Below are 17,993 nucleotides of genomic sequence, written 5' to 3' on the forward strand. Positions count from 1 at the left end.
TAAACAACAACGGTGAAAGTGGACAATCTTGTCTTACTCCTTGTTGAATGTTAATCTCTCTCATCAATTCTCCATTTACTCTTATCTTTGCTTTTTGATCCAGATATATTCCATGTATCATCTTTCTAAATTTTGGACCAAAATGTAATTCTTGAAGACAATTAATCATAAAGTCCCAGTGTAAATTGTCAAAAGCTTTCTGGGCGTCTAAAAACACTAAGGCTAATTTTTTATCAGGATGCACTTCAAAAAATTCCAATATATTTATTATAGTTCTCACATTGTTTTTCAATTGTCTTTTTGGTGAAAAACCAGTTTGATCGTCTTTAATTATTTGGTTTAATATTTTTTTTAATCTTGTAGCTAAAATTGAAGCGAACATTTTATAGTCTGTGTTTAAAAGCGAAATGGGTCTATAATTTTTAATTTCTTTTTCATTCGTGAGAAGCCCTGCTCTATTTGGGTGTGGAGAAATGTGCTTCCACCTAAGTTACTTCCTTACAGAGGTGTGCTGGCAGGGAATAAGAAGCCCTGCTCCTTTTGAATGGGGAGCTTCCCCATAAGTTACTTCCTTACTGGGGGACTGCTGGCATCAAAGGAGAAGCCCTGCTTTATTTGAATGGGGGAGGTGTGCTTCCCCTTAAGTTTCTTAGACTGCAGCTGCTGGAAGGGATTGGAAAGACCTGCTCTATTTGAATGGGGGGGGGGGAGATGTGCTTCCCCCTAAGGTACTTCCTTAAAGTGGGGCTGCTGGCAGGGAATGAGAAGCTCTGCTCTATTTGGATGGGGGGAGTTGTATTTCCCCCAAATTACTTTCCTACAGATGGGCTGCTAGCCTGAAATTTGAAGCCCTGCTCTATTTTTATGGTGGGAGATGTGCTTCCCCCTAATTTACTTCCTTGCAGTGAGTCTGCTGGCATGGAATGAGAAGCCCTGCTCTGTTTGGATAGGGGGAGGCGTGCTTCCCCCTAAATTACTTCTGCACAGAGGGGCTGCTGGAAGGGAATGTGAGGCCCTGCTCTGTTTGGATGGGGGGAGTTGTGCTTCCCCCTAAATTACTTCCGCACAGAGGGGCTGCTGGAAGGGAATGTGAGGCCCTGCTCTATTTGGATGGGGGGAGTTGTGCTTCCCCCTAAGTTACTTCCTTGCAGTGGATCTGCCTGCATGGAATGTGAAACCCTGCTCTATTTGGATGGGGGAAGATGTGCTTTCCCCTTAATTACTTCTGTACAGAGGGACTGCTCACAGGGAATGGGAAGACCTGCTCTATTTAAATAAGGGAGGTGTGCTTCCCCTGAGTTACTTCCTTACAGAAAGGCTGCTGGCAGGGAATGAGAATCCCTGCTCCATTTGAATGGGGGCATATTTGCTTCCCCCTTAGTTACTTCAAGACAAGACAAGAAACCTTTATTTGTCTGTTGAAAATACTGTGTAAAGCACAAAATTGGCTGGATGGCAACTTAAATCAAACAGTTCACCTTCAACCAGGCCTTCATGCATCAATTCAGCCATTTAGGACCAACATAGTAATACGTCTCTTAATAATCATTTTTATGTATTTGTCCACCCACCACCCACCCCCGCAGAAAGCTCTTCATTAACCCCACCGAGTATGTTTGTAATTGTGTTCTGGTCATCCCAACCCCAGATAGTGGCCAAGATTGGTCCTAAGGAGCATATACGAAGATCTTGGTGTAGTGTGCAATGTAATAACGTGGGAAAGAGTTTCTAAATTTATGGAATTTTCCCTTCATTTGCCAATGGTCATTCTTATTTTCAGTTCCTCACGAATCCCTTAGAGAGGAGGGCTTTTATGCTAGCATGGTTAAACATCTTTCCCTCTGCAGTGCTGACTGGTCGGTACTCTAGGGTACCTTTTGACCAAAGGCGTTGCAACCATTGCGGCATAGAACCTGATTCTGTTACTCATTTTCTTTGTGTTTGTCCCGTGTTCAGTAGGCTTCGCCGTGTAATTTTGGGTCCTGTTATTTCTAGTTATTCTGGTCCCCCTAACCTTCTTGCAGCGTTTCTTTTAAACGATTTTTCGCAAGAAATTACGCTTCTTGTAGCTAAGTTTCTTGCAAATGTGTTTATTTCCAATAGTTAAGTCCCGATCGGGGTTTTAGTGTGTGTAATTTTATGGTTTTAATTTGTGGGTCCTATCTATGATTGTATTTATTTATTCTGTGTGATGCCATTAAAGGTTGTTGATTGAGTTTCTAAGTTTCCAATCCTACATGGGCAAACTCTATCTGCAGCTGGAATGCCTCTATATCTGCCAAATTACTGCTCAGATGGGAGGACATTGCATCTCGCTAGGGCAAACGCCTTCCGTTCTTGGGGGCATTCCAAGAAGTCAAAATATTTAGGCCTCCTTCCAGGTAGTACAGCAAGATGGAGATGTGCTGGAGAGCAGGTTTTGTGGGCATTGCTATAAAAGTCCTGTTGCTCGATGTCAAGGAGCCTTGTTTCAGGGTTCTGTAGGCCTTCTCTGCGTCTGGAGTGCCTGGCAAGTCTAAAGAGAGCCCCATAGAACAGATTCTTGATCTGACAGGTGATACACTCTGAGCCAATATCTAAAAGTCCTAAGCCATGCCAGGGTATCCACTCTTTGTTGGCCAGCTTCCAAACAAAGGGTTGCATAGGCTACACAACGTGGCACCCCTACTATCTTACATAAGAACATCGCCTGCACTCGCAATTGTGCAGTCGAAGGTGGATGACCAGACGGGGCTTCCGTATAAAGGCTGGGAGATAGTTTTTGGGTTAAAGGCCAACAGTGCAGCAGGAATGTAGGAGTTACCCCTGGTGAAATGGAAACGCAAGATCGCTAAGTTACTTCCGCACATAGGGGCTGCTGGCAGGGAATGAGAAGCCCTGCTCTATTTGGATTGGGGAGGTGTGCTTCCGCCTAAATTACATGTATTTCCGTACAGAGGTGCTGCTAGCAGGGAATGAGAAGCCCTTCTCTAAGTGGATGGGAGGAGATGTGCTTCCCCCTAAGTTACTTCCTTAGGGTGGCGCTGCTGGCAGGATTTGAGAGGACCTGCTCTGTTTGAATGGGGGGAGGGTGCTTCCCCCTAAGTTACTTCCTTACACAGGGGCTGCTGGCAGGGAATGAGAAGACGTGCTCTATTAGAATTGGGAGAGATGAGCTTCCCCCTAACTTATTTCGTAACAGTGGGGCTGCTGGCACAGAATGAGAAGTCCTGCTCTATTTGGATGCGGGGAGACGTGCTTCTCCCTAAATTACTTCTGTACAAAGGGGCTGCTGGTAGAGAATAAGAATCCCTGCTCTATTTGGATGGCTGGAGATGTGCTTCCCCCTAAGTTACTTCCTAATAGAGGGGCTGCTAACAGGGAATGAGAAACCCTTCTCTATTTAGATGGGGGGATATGTGCTTCCCCCTATGTTACTTCCTTAGAGTGGGGCTGCTGGCAAGAATAGAGAAGACCTGCTCTGTTGGAATATGGGGAGATGTGCTCCCCCCTAAGTTACTTTTTTACAGAGGGGCTACTGGCAGGGAATAAGAAGGCCTACTGTGTTAGAATGAGGGGAGATGTGCTTCCCCCTAAGATACTTGTACTTGCTTACAGTGGAGCTGCTGGTATTGCATTAGAAGCCCTGCTCTATATGGTTGGGGGGAGATGTGCTTCCCCCTAAATTACTTCCTTACAGTGTGGTTGCTGGAAGAGAATAAGAATCCCTGCTTTATTCGGGTGGTGGGAGATGTGCTTCCACCTAATTTTCTTCCTTGTAGTGGGGCAGCTGACAGGGAATGAGAAGCCCTGCTCTATTTGAATGGGGGGGAGAGATTTGTTTCCTCCTAAGTTTCATCCTGAATGGTGGGCTGCTGGCAGGAAATATGAAGTCCTACCCAATTTTAATGGGGGTGGGGGGCGATATGCTTCCTCCTATGTTAAGTCCTTACAGGGGGGCTGCTGTCATGGAATAAGAATCCCTGCTGTATTTGAATATGGGAAGTTGTGCTTCCCTATAAGTTACTTCCTTACAGGGTGGCTGCTGGCATCCAATGAGGAGTCTTGCTTTATTTGAATGGGGAAAGATGTGCTTCTTCCTATGTTATGCCTTTATGGGGGGGGGGGCTCCAGGCAGAGTATATGAACCCCTGGGGGGGAGATGTGCTTCCTCCTATGTTACTTCCTGATAGGGGTGCTGCTTGCAGGGAACTAGAAGCCCTGCTCTATTTGAATGGGGGGAGATCTGGGGAGAATGGGGGGGATTATTTGAATGGGGAAAGATGTGCTTCCTCCGAAATTATGCCCTTACAGGGGGGGCTCCAGGCAGGGAATATGAAGAACTCCTCTATTTGAATGGGTGGAGATGTACTTCCCCCTAAGTTAAGTCCTTATATGGGAGCTGCTGACAGGGAAAGAGAAGTCCTGCTCTTTTTGAATGGGGGGGGGGGAGATGTGCTTCCTCCTAAGGTGTGTCTTTGCATGGGGGCTCCTTGCAGGGAATATGAAGCCCTGCTGTATTTGATTTGGGGTAAGATTTACTTCCTCATAAGTTCTGTCTTTACAGGGGTACTATCCCTGCTTTATTTGAATAGAGTGAGTTGTGCTTCCTCCTAAGTTACATTGTGACAGGGGCCTGCTGGCAGGGAACGAGAAGCCCCGCTCTATTTGAATGGGGGGAGATGTGCCTCCTCCTCCTTTACTTCCTTACAGAGGGGCTGCTGGCAGGGGAAGAGAAGCCCTGTTCTATTTGAGTTGGGGGATATGTGCCTCCTACGTTACGTATCGAGGTGGAATTAGAAGCCCTGCTCCATTTGGATGGTGGGACATGTGCTTCCTCCTTAATTACTTTCTGACGGGGGGGCTGCTGGCGGGGAAGGAAAAGCCCTACTTTATTTGAATGGGTGGAGATGTGTTTCCTCCTACGTTACGTCCATACGTGGGGGCTTCTGGCAGGGAATAAGAAGCCCTGCTCCATTTGGCTGGTGGGACAAGTGCTTCCTCCTTAATTACTTTCTGACGGGGGGGGGGCTGCTGGCAGGGAACGAGAAGCCCTGCTCTATTTGAATGGGGGGAGATTTGCTTCCTCACAAGTTATATCCTGACATGGAGGGTTGCTGACAGAGAAGGAGAAGCCCTGCTCTTTTTGAATATGGGGAGATGTGCTTCTCCCTAAGTTATGCCCTTACAGGGGAGCTCCTAGCAGGGAATATGAATACATGCTCTATTTGAATGGTGGAAGATGTGCTTCCTACTAAGTTACGTCCTTACAGGGGGTCTGCTGGCAGGGAATGAGATGCCCTGCTTTATTTGAATGGAGGGTGATGTGCTTCCTCTTCAGATGCCTCGTTGCATGGGGGCTACTTTCAGGGAATATGAAGCCCTCCTCTATTTGAATGGGGGGGGGAGATATACCTTCTGCTTAGTTAATTTCTTAGGGGAGTACTGCTGGCAGGGAACAAGAATCCCTGCTCTATTTGTATGAGTGAAGATGTGCGTCCTCCTAAGTTGTGTCCTTGCATGGGGCCTTCCTGGCAAGGAATATGAAGCCCTCCTCTATTTGAATGGGGGGGAGATATACTTCCTCCTCAGTTACATTCTTACAGAGGGGCTGCTATCATGGAACGAGAAGCCCTGCTCTGTTTGAAGGGGGGGGGGATGCATTTTCTCCTATGTTTGTTTTTCTCTGGGGCTGCTAGCAGGGGAATGAGAAGCCCTTCTCTAGTGAGTGGAGGGAGATATGCTTCCTCCTAACTTACATCATTACAAGGGTACTCCTGTCAGGGAATAAGAAACCCTGCTGTATTTGAATGGGGGGGAGAGGGTTGTGTTTATTCTTAAGTTCCTTTTTGCTGGGGGTCTACCGGCGAGGGAAGTGAAGCCCTGCTCTTTTTGAATGGGGGGAAACATACTTCTTCCTATTAGTATCACACAATTTTAAATTTAGAGTTCATCTATCTCCTGGTGTGCTGCATGGCTAACTGCTCTAAGGCACAGTCATTTGGTATGTCATGAGATCCGGTCTCTCTTCCATGATGAGAGCACCAATTGACCCAGTGGATGTGAGGATACTTGAAGTCCCCCATTATTACAACCCAGTCTCTCCTCAACACTTCCCTGCTCTGTTTCCTCATTTCATGTTCTCCTTCAGGTTTCTGGTCTCGTTTGCGCTTGCTTTTTTTGAATGTTCCAAGCCTCAGGTTGCCCTGCGGAGCTCCCCACATTTCCTGCAACATCCTGAAGCCCTGTATGAGTAAAATCACCCCCCTCACCTCCCTCAGTGATGCGATCATGGGGATCACATTGCTGCCTCCTCCTTCCCCAGCCACTTAAAGGGACAGGGGAAACTTAATGCGAATTGGTGGGTTGCGACCCACCAGTTTGAGAACCGCTGACCTAGGGAATAAAAGTTGGAATAATGGAGAACTCATTGGGAAAGGGAGAAAAGTAATGACACGCAGGTTTGTACAGGCCAAATATCATCTGATAATGTAAGCTAGAACAGACAGAGTTAAGTGGTCCCCAAATGGAGTCTTACCAAAAAGGAGGATAAGGGAGAGTCTTGAGGGAAAGAAAAAAAAATGTTTGAAGAAAGAATATTTTAAGTGTGGGGAAATAGATGCTGATAGCAATTAAGTGAAAAAGAAAAACGGAATAAGAGGTAAGTGGTGGCCAAATTAACCCTTTAAATCTAAGAAGATTAAAGATGGAATAAAAGAGAACCACCTGTGGCCAAACAGAGCGTGATAGGGTCAGAAAGAAAAGAAGGAACAGGAGTGAGCTAAGTGTGGCTACCTTGAGCTTGATAATGTTGGAGAATAAAGGAGGAATGATGGAGAGCTCAGTGGGAAAGAAAAGCAAGGAGTAAGACACAGGTGAGTGGTGACCAAAGAGAGCCTGAAAGAGTAAGAAAGGAAAGAAAGTACAAAAGAGAGCTGAGTCTGGTCAAGTTGACCCTGATGATGTAGGGGGATGGGGAAGGTGAAGTAAGGGAGATCTCGGTGGAAAGTGGAGAAAGGAGGAAGACGTAAGTAAGTAGTGGCTAAATAGAACTTGGCTATATAATAAGGAAAATAGACCATTAAAGGGAGCTACATGGAGTGAAATAGAGCCTGGTGATGTAAGAAGGAAAGTAAGGACAAAAAGAGAGCAAACTGAGCCTGTACCAAAAAAGGAGGAATCAGGGAGGGCTTGATGGTGGGAATGGAAAAAAGAGGCAAGTAAGTGATGGCCAAATACAACCTATTGTTGTAAGAAAGAGCAGAAGAAATAAAATGAATCCCAAAATTGAAAAAAAAAATGGAATAAGATACAGAAAAGTATCAGTTTGCAATGTAAGAAAGAAAAGGAGCTATTGAAGAGCTGTGTCTGGCCAAGTTGAGCCTTATAGAGCAGAGGTTCCCAAACTCCTACCAGGGAGTAGGGAACCTTGTAAGTCCCTGCAGGGGCAGAGTGGGGCAGGAGTGAGGGGGAAGACCCGACAGCACTGCAGCAATCGTGGCACTGTGGGGTCCTAGCAATATGTAAGTCTAGTCGGGGGGGGGGGGCTGCTGAAGCATCCCCAGGTTCCTGGAGGCTCCCAGTCCCCTTGCAGCTCCCTCCACACAGCTGCACAGAGCTCTGATTGCTGAACGGAGCTCAAATCCGGTTTGCTCCATTCGGCAATCAGAGCGCTGGGCAGTTGCACAGAGGGGGTTGCGAGCCTCCAGGACCTTCGTGGACACTTCAGCAGCTCAAGGTACACTCTTATATTTTTATTATTATTATTGAATAAAGATATGGGTACAGGAAACAAATATACATGGGTTAAAGGTAATGCAAAGGGGAAAAACATTGGGATTTCGCAGAACTCTAGTTATTACCATTTTATATCACCATCAAAAAAACCATTAATTACTACTTTCCTCCATTCTATAATGTCAATACCAATTTAACCAATATTTCAATCTAATCTAGTCTATAATTATCATGAACATTAATATATTTACTTTTGTCTATTTTGATTTTACTTAAATGACTCATAATCCTTTGTCTATCCATCTGTAAAACGGATTCCATAATTGCTGTATTATTTCTATCTTACCATCCTTCAATCTTTCAGTTAAGACATCCATTTCAATAATTTCATACAATGTCTTAATCCACATATCTATAATGGGAATTTCTCAGCTCTTCCACATCTGAGCATAGATTACTTGTTGCAATAATTGTATACAACAGAATATGTCTTGTATCATTATTACAACTTTCAGGAAAAATATTCAATAGGAATATCTCTGGTTCAAAGGGTATAACACATTTAAAAATAATTTGAATATTCATATGTACTTTCCTCCAGAATTCTTTTGCCTTAGAACAGAGCCACCACATGTGGTAAAAATATCCCTTCGCCTCCTTACATTTCCAGCATTTATTGCATGTACCAGGATACATTTTTTTTGCAAGCCTGTCTGGAGGTAGGTACCATCTATAAAAGATTTTATTGATATTCACTTTCATCGTTGTTGCTTTGATTATCTTCATATTTCATTTCTAAATCTGTTCCCAATTGTTCATTGTTATAATGTGTCCAATATTCTTTGCCCACAGGATCATCACCTCTTTTACCGACTCATCTTCCATTTGCATGTTGAACAAATATTGGTACATCTTCTTAATATAGTGTTCCTCATTTGATAAGAATATTTTATCCAATTCTGTCTCCACTGGGTATGTAGCAGTGTAAATGTGCACAGGCACTGAGTTTCAGAGTTTTCGATGAAACATGATCACCCATTTGGGCGGGAACACCCCGCAAACATCCCCCTTTCCCTCCCTTTCCTTCTTCTCTTCTCTTCCTCGGAGGAAAACCTTGGAAGCTTTCTGTGTCATGAGAAGTTGAAAGCCATTCCAGGCCAGTGCTGGGAAAGAGAGAGGGATGAGTCATAGTTTTAGATAAGGCCTAGAAGCAAGAGATGTGTTTCTGCCTGGGAAAGAGGAGTGGGCGAAAGAGCTAAGGGGCGGGCTCAGTAAGGCTCCCAACGCATTTTCGCCCCTGGCATTCAACTGAATACCCTGGCCTCTTCTTTGCTTCAACTCTGATTGCTACATGGGCAGATTCCTTCTTTTTATCTTCCATCCATCTTGTTTTAACTTGTAATTCTGTCAGCCAATCCAATTTAATCCCTTTCTCCAATAACTCTTCTTTTGAATAAAGATCTAATAAGTCGTCATATCTCTTATTTTGTGATTCCCGTATCCACATTGGCTTTTAATTAATTTCTAGTGGTTTGACCCATCTCGGGATTTTCCCATAAACTTTATATCTTATTTGTTCCCAAGCAAATAACAGTGCCCTTCTTATCAAATGCTGTTTACAGTAACTGTGGTATTTAACTTTATCATAAATCATAAAGGCATGTGGACCAATCTGCAGATCATTTAATTCTAGTTTCAACTCTCTAGATTTTTCCAATTCTGCCCAGTCTTTTATCCAGTTCATTGCTGCTGCATAATAATAAATTTCACAATTAGGCATTCCAAGGTCAGCTCGCTCTTTAGCATCTTGCAATAGTTTCATCTTCACTCTTGCTTTTTTCCTTGCCAAATAAAGTTGGCCATAACTTTATTCAATTCTTGGAAAAATGATTTCTTATCACTGGGATTGTCTGGAATAAAAATAGTATTTTCGGTAACACGTTTGTCTTTATTGGTGCTATTCTCCCCAACAATAAGTTCAATCTATTCCATCTTTTTAAGTCATTCTTAATCTCCATCATTAACTTTCAGTAGTTATTTTCCATCAATGCACTGGGTTTATCTGTTAAGATAATACCCAGATATTTAACTTTATTTGTAATATTAATACCAAATTCTTGTATTTGCTGTTTCTCTTGTTTTCTAATGTTTTTCACTAGTAGTTTCATTCTAACATAATTTATCTTCAGTCCTGCCATTTCTCCATATTCTAAAATATTCAAATTATTTTTAAATGTGTTATACCCTTTGAACCAGAGATATTCCTATTGAATATTTTTCCTGAAAGCTGTAACAATGATACAAGACATGTTCTGTTGTATACAATTATTGCAGCAAGATTAATCTATGCTCAGATGTGGAAGAGCTCAGAAATTCCCATTATAGATATGTGGATTAAGAAATTATTGAAATGGATGTCTTAACTGAAGGATGGTAAGATAGAAATAATACAGCAATTATGGAATCCATTTTACAGATGGATAGACAAACGATTATGACTCATTCAAGTAAAATCAAAATAAACGAAATATATATATGTAAATTATAATAAATATATTAATGTTCATGATAATTATAGACTAGATTAGATTGAAAGTTTTGTTAAATTGGTATTGACATTATAGAATGGAGGAAAGTAGTAATTAATTTAATTTAATTTAGGGATTTAAAATGCCTGCCTATGTAAACTGCCTTGAATAAAGTCTAAGGAGAAATCTGAGGTCCAAGAAAGGCGGTACAGAATAATACAGAATACAGAAATACCTGTATTATTATTATTATTATTATTAATGGTTTTTTATGGTGATGTAAAATGGTAATAACTACAGTTCCTGTACCCATATCTTTATTCAATAAATAGATAAAAAAAAGAGAAAATTTTAAGTGTGGGGAAATTGATGCTGATAGCAATTAAGTGAAAATGAAAAAACGGAATGAGAGGTTAGTGGTGGCCAAATTAACCCTTTAAATCTAAGAAGATTAAAGATGGAATAAAAGAGAACCACCTGTGGCCAAACAGAGCATGATAGGGTCAGAAAGAAAAGAAAAGATCTTGCTTCCCCCTAAGTTACTTCCTTAGAGTGGGGCTGCTGGCAGGAATAGAGAAGACCTGCTCTGTTTGAATGGGGGGAGATGTGCTTCCCCCTAAGTTACTTCCATGCAGAGGGGCTGCTGGAAGGAAATGAGAAGCCCTGCTCTATTTGGATGGGGGGAGATGTGCTGCCCCCTAAGTTACTTCCTTACAGAGGGGCTGCTGGCAGGGAATGAGAAGCCCTTCTCTAAGTGGATGGGCGGAGATGTGCTTGCCCCTCAGTTACTTCCTTACAGTGAGAGTGCTGGTATTGCATGAGAAACCTGCTCAATTTGTATGGGGGGAGATGTGCTTCCCCCTCCTTAAAGTGGGGCTGCTGGCAGGGCATGAGAAGCCCTGCTCTATATGGTTGGGGGAGATGTGCTTCACCCTAAATTACTTCCTTACAGTGAGGGTGCTTCAGCAGCTCAAGGTACACTCATATATTGAGGCACACTCAAATATAGCTAGGATCCAGCAATTGTTGCAGTGCTGTTGGGGACCCCATTACTGGACCACTCACCTTAAGGGGGAAATGGCCCAGTTTACACGCTCAGTGGTGGGTTGCAGCCCACAGTTTAGGAGCCACTGTTATAGAGGAAAGAAGACTAGAAGTTATCAAAGAAGCTCTACATGGACTAAGCCTGAAAAGGAAAAAGTTTATCAGTAACTGACTTTGTCAGGAGGAACAAACGAGAGCTCAGTGGGAGGAAAAGGAAGGAATAACACCCAGGGAAGAAGTGGCCAAATAGAGCCTGATAATGTAAGGGGAAAAAAGCAGGAAGATACAGGAAAGCCATGGCCAAAAGGAGCCTGTGAATGTAGTGAAGAAAAGGAACTACAGAGGAGAGCTGACAGCCCAGTCCTGAGCTGCCCATTGCGCCGGGTCTGCCGTGGCACTGAAACGGTTGCCACAGCATCCTATACACAACCGCAGCCACCAGTAACTCCTCGGGGAGGGGAACATTTGACCCCTTCCCCTGGGTAAGGCAAGGAGTTCTGCACTGGGGCTACTTCATTCTGTGACAGCCCTGGGGTGCTGTAGAATTGAGAGCCTCCATGTCAGACCCAATGTGAGAAAGAAAGGAAGCAATAAATGGGAGCCCAGTTTATATAAACTGAGCCGGATAAAGTTTTTTTTTTTTGGTGGGGGGGGGGGGAGATGGTGGAATAAGGAAGAGCTCAGTGGGGAGGAGAAAAAAGGAATAGGACACAGGTTGGCAACCTTCAGTCTCGAAAGACTATGGTATAAGCCTACAGCACCCGGTATTCCCAGGCGGTCTCCCATCCAAGTACTAACCAGGCCTGACCCTGCTTAGCTTCCAAGATCAGACAAGATCAGGCATGTGCAGGGTAGGACACAGGTAAGTAGTGGCCAAATAGAGCCTGAAAATGTAAGAAAGAAAAGAACTACAGTTGCACTAAGTGTGGCCAAATTGAGCCTGATATCATAAAACAAAGAGGAGGAATAGGAGACAGCTTGGTAGTAAAAAGAAAAAATGAATAAGGGCACAATCCTAACCCATTTCCAGCACTGACATAAGGGCAATGCAGCTCTAAGGTAAGGGAACAAACATTCCCTTACCTTGAGGAGACCTCCATGAGTGCCCCCCAACTGCAGGACGCAGCACACGGCCCATTGGCACTGCTATGCCAGTACTGGAAAGTTGGTTAGGATTTGGACCTCAGAGTCACTGAGCCTGATAATGGAAGAAGGAAAAGAAGAAAGCAAAGTGTGACCAAATTCAGCCAGATCATGCAAGAAAGGAAAGAAGGAATACAAAAGAGATCAGAGGTGGCCCATTTTAACCAGGTAAAGCAGGAGAAAAGAGAAGGGATCTCTCAGTGGGAAAGGAGAAACAGGAGAGCTAAGTGGTGCCAAATGCAGCCTCATAATGCAAGAAGAATAAAAGAGACAAAAGTGTGGAGAAATGGAGCCTCGTAACATACGAGAACATGGAATTAGGATCTAGAAAATAAGTAGGAAATAAAAGAAACAAGTCCCAGGCATGGTGATGCTGGCCCCAGTGCCACCCAGACATACTTAGAAAGGTGGTGGCACTCCCGGAGGCGTAGCTCCCTTGGGCATTTGTCCCCCTGCCCCTCCCAGGAACACCACTGGACCCAGATAAGTGGTGGCCTGATAATTGAGTCTGAAAAAGGAAGTATATAAGAGAACTAATTGTGGCAAATTTGAACCTGGGAGGGGGTTGTAGGAATAAGGCCAGTTCAGTGGGGAGGGGAAAAGGGCAGTGAGACACAGACACAATCCTATCTTGTGCTGGAACAGGCAAGCCAAGAGGCTTGCGCTGTAACCAGTGCAGGAGAGGTGCCCAAAGTGGCTCAGCCAGAGGTAAGGGGAAACTCTTCCACTTACCTCTGTGTAAGCCACTGCAGCCCCATGGGTCTTCTCGGGCTTGTGCCACCTCCTGAGGTGGTATAAGTCGGAGGAGAGTGGAGCAGCTTGAAGCCACTCTGCACTGCTTGGGGAACAGGGTTGGGATCCAGCATAGCCCCATCTCCTGCTCCCCCACCCATCTCCGGGACCATCCTCTGCCCGCCCTCCCCCACCCCGGAATGCCTCCCTCCTCCTTCCTCCCCACCTCCTCCCCGCCCCCCCAGACCCCTGTGTCAGCCAAGCTCGGCCGATGCAACTAGTTGGGGGAAGCTGCCACGGAGGCTGGATGCAGCCTCTGTGTGCCAGCACACCTCCATGGGCTGGCGCAGCTTCCTCCTGAGGAGGCGCAAATGTGCTTTATGGCATGTTTGTGACCCTTCTAGGCTGGCGCAAGGGACTTAACTGGAGACTAGAGAGAGAAAATGTAGAGCACGTCTATGGGACCAGCGTTTATGTGACCAACATTGACTCACCTGGTCCGATTCAAGAAAAGCGTGGAGGGATTATGAAGTCGGGTCATTTCCATTTGACCAGGAATCAGTTTGACCCACATGTTAAAAGGGACTTGCGCCAGCCTAACACGCAGTTAGGATTGTGCGGACAATTAAGTAGTGGCCCAATAGAAGCTGAGAGTGAAATTATGAAAACAAAGCAATAAAAGAGCTAACTGGTGGGAAAGAATAAATGAGAAATAATTAGTGTCCAAACAGAGATTGATAATGAAAAGGAAGGAAGGAAAAAAAGAGCTCAGTGTGGCCACTTTGATCCTGATAATGAAATAAGACACAGGTAAATAGTGACCAAATTAAGCCTGATAACACAGGCCTACAAAACTGAGGATCAGAAAAGTTTTTCCCAAACTTTATGGTGGTTGGATATGAATTCCCAAACTTTATGGTGGTTTGATAGGGCAAAACGGATGGCATTTTGGGAATTGGCATCCCAAATATACCCAGGAATTGGTGTAATGTTTAAGGAAGCAAAATGTGTGTTGGCCTGTGTAATGAGAGACAGAAAATGGAGCCATGTGGCACCAGGCTGAGCTCAGTGTGGCCAAATTAAGTTCACCACAGAGAAGGAGGAATCAAAGAGAATGATGGTGGTGAATTTAGGGAGGATGTTGGAAAGGGATGGAGGAAGGGGATAAAAGAGCCAAGCGGCAGAAAAGTGTGATCCTGGAAGGGAGAATGAGTAAGAGGGGGATAGTGGGAAATAGAAAGGAAGGAATAAAACAGAGGTAGATGGTCAGAAACTGTGAAAGGGAGGATGAGAGCAAAGCAGGAAGGAAGGAAGGAAGGAAGGAAAGGGAGTTGGGGGAAACTGAGGCAGAGATCAGAAGAATGGTTTAAAAACTCAGATCTGTTTATAATCTGAGGCTGAGATAGGAGAGCGAACTGGGGAGGAAAGATAGTGAGAAAACAATCAACATTTTCAACTCTTTCCAGACAAAAAAGTGAGGTAGAAAAGAGAAAGGCTAAACAAATGCAGCACAAGAATTAGAGCCTTGTGAAAACTCCTATCTGGTCTCCCATTTTCTCTACTTCCTCTGGTAATCTTGTGGAGACAGAGGGTGCTGCTGTTGTCGTGGCATCCTTGCTGCAGTGGTGGGGAGAAGCTGGTGTCTATTTAGACTCTGGCTCATTTCTTGGACAGAGGTAAACACAGCCAGGCCTGCCAACCCTATGAATTCTTGCCTTGCGTGCCCAACTCCCCCGTGCCTGCAATATAACATTCTTCTAGGGTGGCCACTGTTGCTCCAGCTGGATGATGTCAAGGATGGCAGTCTGAGCAGTCTCTGGCTGCTTCCACCCTCACCTCTGTCTTGGAAAGCTTTGTCCGTGCACAGGAGACTAGAGAGAGAACATGAGCATGTCTGCGTGACCAACATTTGTGTGATTACATTGACTCATCTGGTCCGATTCAAGAAAAGCATGGAGGGATTATAGAAGTCCAGTCATTTCCATTTGATCAGGATGTTTGACCCATATGTTAAAAGACACTTTCAACAGCATATTCCTCCTGAGTCTTTATTCCTGCAAGGACAACAGTTGTGGCATTCCACCATCTTGTTGCTTCTCAAGTTGGCCATCTAACAAAGTTAGCAATAGTGTTGCTGGATAAAATTGACTTTATTATTATTGTTATTGTTATTATCATCATCATCAGTATTTATATACTGCTTTTCAACAAAAAAAAAGTTCACAAAGCGGTTTACAGAGAAAAATCAAATAACTAATGGCTTTGTCAACAAATTGCTGTGGATTAAAATGCAAATTCTTGTATTAAATCTTAATAAAAATAGTGATTTTTTTTTTTTACAATTGCTTGTTCATTGTCTTATTAGAAGGTTCCTACCTTTACATCACAGAACACTAAATAACTTCTCTAGTACAATATGTTAAGGGGCCACTCAAAAGAGAGAAGAGGTTTTCATCCAGTACGTTAAGTTGTCATGAGAACCGACTTGCCCCAGATGCAGGGAGGAGAGCTGCGTGGACTTGCTTTGCTTGGAAGATGTGAACTGACTCTTCCTACCTTTGCCCTTGAGGCTATTAATCCCAAAAGCCCTGGCCATAGAGGTAAACGGAGTAAGACCCAGAGCAAACGCTAGCAAACTGCTTTCTGCCTGAAAGCTGATGATTGAACCAAAGGATTCTTGAAGCATGGAGTACACTGTGTGAGAGGAATTTTATCAGGGGGTACAAAGTTTCTTTTGGGTCCCTTCCCAAAGGGGAAGCAGGCAAAACAGAGCAGGGGGTAGGGTGGCAACAGCCAGAATAGTTTTTGGAGTCCAGGTCTACCTGCCCATCCTGTGTCAGCAGCTGGATACAATAACACATGAAACCACATTCTTCTCTAAAATCTTTTAAATATAGAAAATCATTGCACAGAATTAGCATCATCGTATTTCGGCTCATACTAGAATGGAAAGTTCCTGTGCGGGCCAAAACTGGCTTCTGCAGCAACTGTAGCCCCACAGCTGGGTCCCTGAGCTCCTATACACTCCTTCATGGTATGCCTACTGTAGCAGGCCAGTTTTGACACTGTGTTAAGGAGTGTTATGTATGCATTCCTTGGCCCATCACACATGGATTGCTGCAGCAGCCACCGCCACGCACCTACAGCATCCCACGCAGGCAGAGTCCGTGTGAGAGAGGTATACATAAGGAAATTTCTGGGCCCCCTCCTTTGTCTCCTGGGGCCCCTTTCTGACCCTGGGCTCAGGTACAAATTACCCCCTAGACCCTACTTTTAAGGGCCCTGTGATGGCCTCAGGCAGTGAATATATGCATTGAGTTAAACTTCCCCATCAGTTGTCAAGAGCCCTGGTGACCGGGAGTGTTAAACCTGGAGACCTAAAAGTCTTGCTCTTTTAGCTGACATCACCATCCCCTCTTCCTTGCAGTGTAGGTCCACTTGGTGTGCCCCTTCTCCCTCTTGATGACTGGCCCCAGCTCTCTGACCCTATGCCATGAACTCTTTCCACTTGATCAAGGCCATGTCCATTTTTGTAAAGAAGGTGAACAGCTGTCTTCTCATGTTTCTCTGACTCCCTTTAAAAATATTTGAATATAGTCAGCACAAACCCCTGTGGTCTCCCCTGCTGGTGACCATGTCTCCCCTGGTTTATATAAGAAACCAGCATCCCAGGGAGCAAGCAAGTTCCAGTCTAACTTGCTGCCTTTCCACATAAATGTGTCCCAAACTTGAGGTCAACCCCCTGACCGCCACATGCCGTTTCAGGTGGTCCAGTATAGCAAAAGCTGCACCACACGATTCCACTGACTGTGTAGTTTGGTCACATAAAATGTGCCCAGTGGTGAAGCATCCATTACCACTTAACGGCAAGAATGGAGCAGCGAGAAGAGTTAGCCCTCTGAAATGTCAAGTTCCACTTCACAGCTTCAGAATGCTGAGGTTCAAACTACATGTGATGATTAAAGAGTTATGAGCTCCAGTGGTCTTAGTTTTCCTTTAGTCAATAGCAGTTGGAACAGGGCCCCCATGCACTGGACTGTGGTGGGTCAGAGAGCTTTAACCCTGTCCCATCAACCCATTAGTACCAGGGTATTTGAGGGACCTCTTTCTTATCATAAGAACATAAGAACAGCCTCACTGCATCAGGCCATAGGCCCATCTAGTCCAGCTTCCTGTATCTCACAGCGGCCCACCAAATGCCCCAGGGAGCACACCAGATAACAAGAGACCTGCAAGGCCTCCTGGGAATTGTAGTTAAGAACATAAGAACAGCCCCAATGGATCAGGCCATAGGCCCATCTAGTCCAGCTTCCTGTATCTCACAGCGGCCCACCAAATGCCCCAGGGAGCACACCAGATAACACCAGAACACACACACACTGTATTCAGACTCCTTATGGCTAAATGCTTGTAAAAATTGATACAATTTTCTGTTACTGTTGAATGTTTCTTATACAATTCAGAGGCGACTATTCCAACAGTAATCTTAGTTTTGTTTTTTTGTATCATCGGAACTGTTTTACTCACTTTAATGTTATGTTTGTATTTGTCTTATCAGTAGCGTAGCTGAGGGGTGCGGCAAAGCTCCTGGCGCCAGGCTAGAGGGCAGCACTGTGACACCATTGATACCCCCGCAACGCTCCCCACAGCACTCAGTCACCTGTTGATAATATCGGCATGCTGATCTGAGGGCCACCCCCTGAGGCTATAATGATAACAGGGCAGCAATGCTCCCCCCCCACCGCCTCCAAGTAGCAGCTTGTTTAAACCCTTGATGCACCTGCTCTGTCAGTTTCACAAACCAAAAATTGGGTCACAACCCATTTGTGG

The 17,993-nt window shown here is 44.6% G+C and overlaps 1 pseudogene; it reads right to left on the bottom strand.

The window, feature by feature from the left end:
- Positions 1–12,037: 12,037 nt before the first annotated feature.
- LOC136637236 (5S ribosomal RNA) lies at positions 12,038–12,152 on the bottom strand (annotated as a pseudogene).
- Between the last annotated feature and the right edge of the window lie 5,841 nt (positions 12,153–17,993).

Source organism: Tiliqua scincoides, chromosome 1 (assembly GCF_035046505.1).
Source record: "Tiliqua scincoides isolate rTilSci1 chromosome 1, rTilSci1.hap2, whole genome shotgun sequence".
NCBI classification, from domain to species: domain Eukaryota; kingdom Metazoa; phylum Chordata; class Lepidosauria; order Squamata; family Scincidae; genus Tiliqua; species Tiliqua scincoides.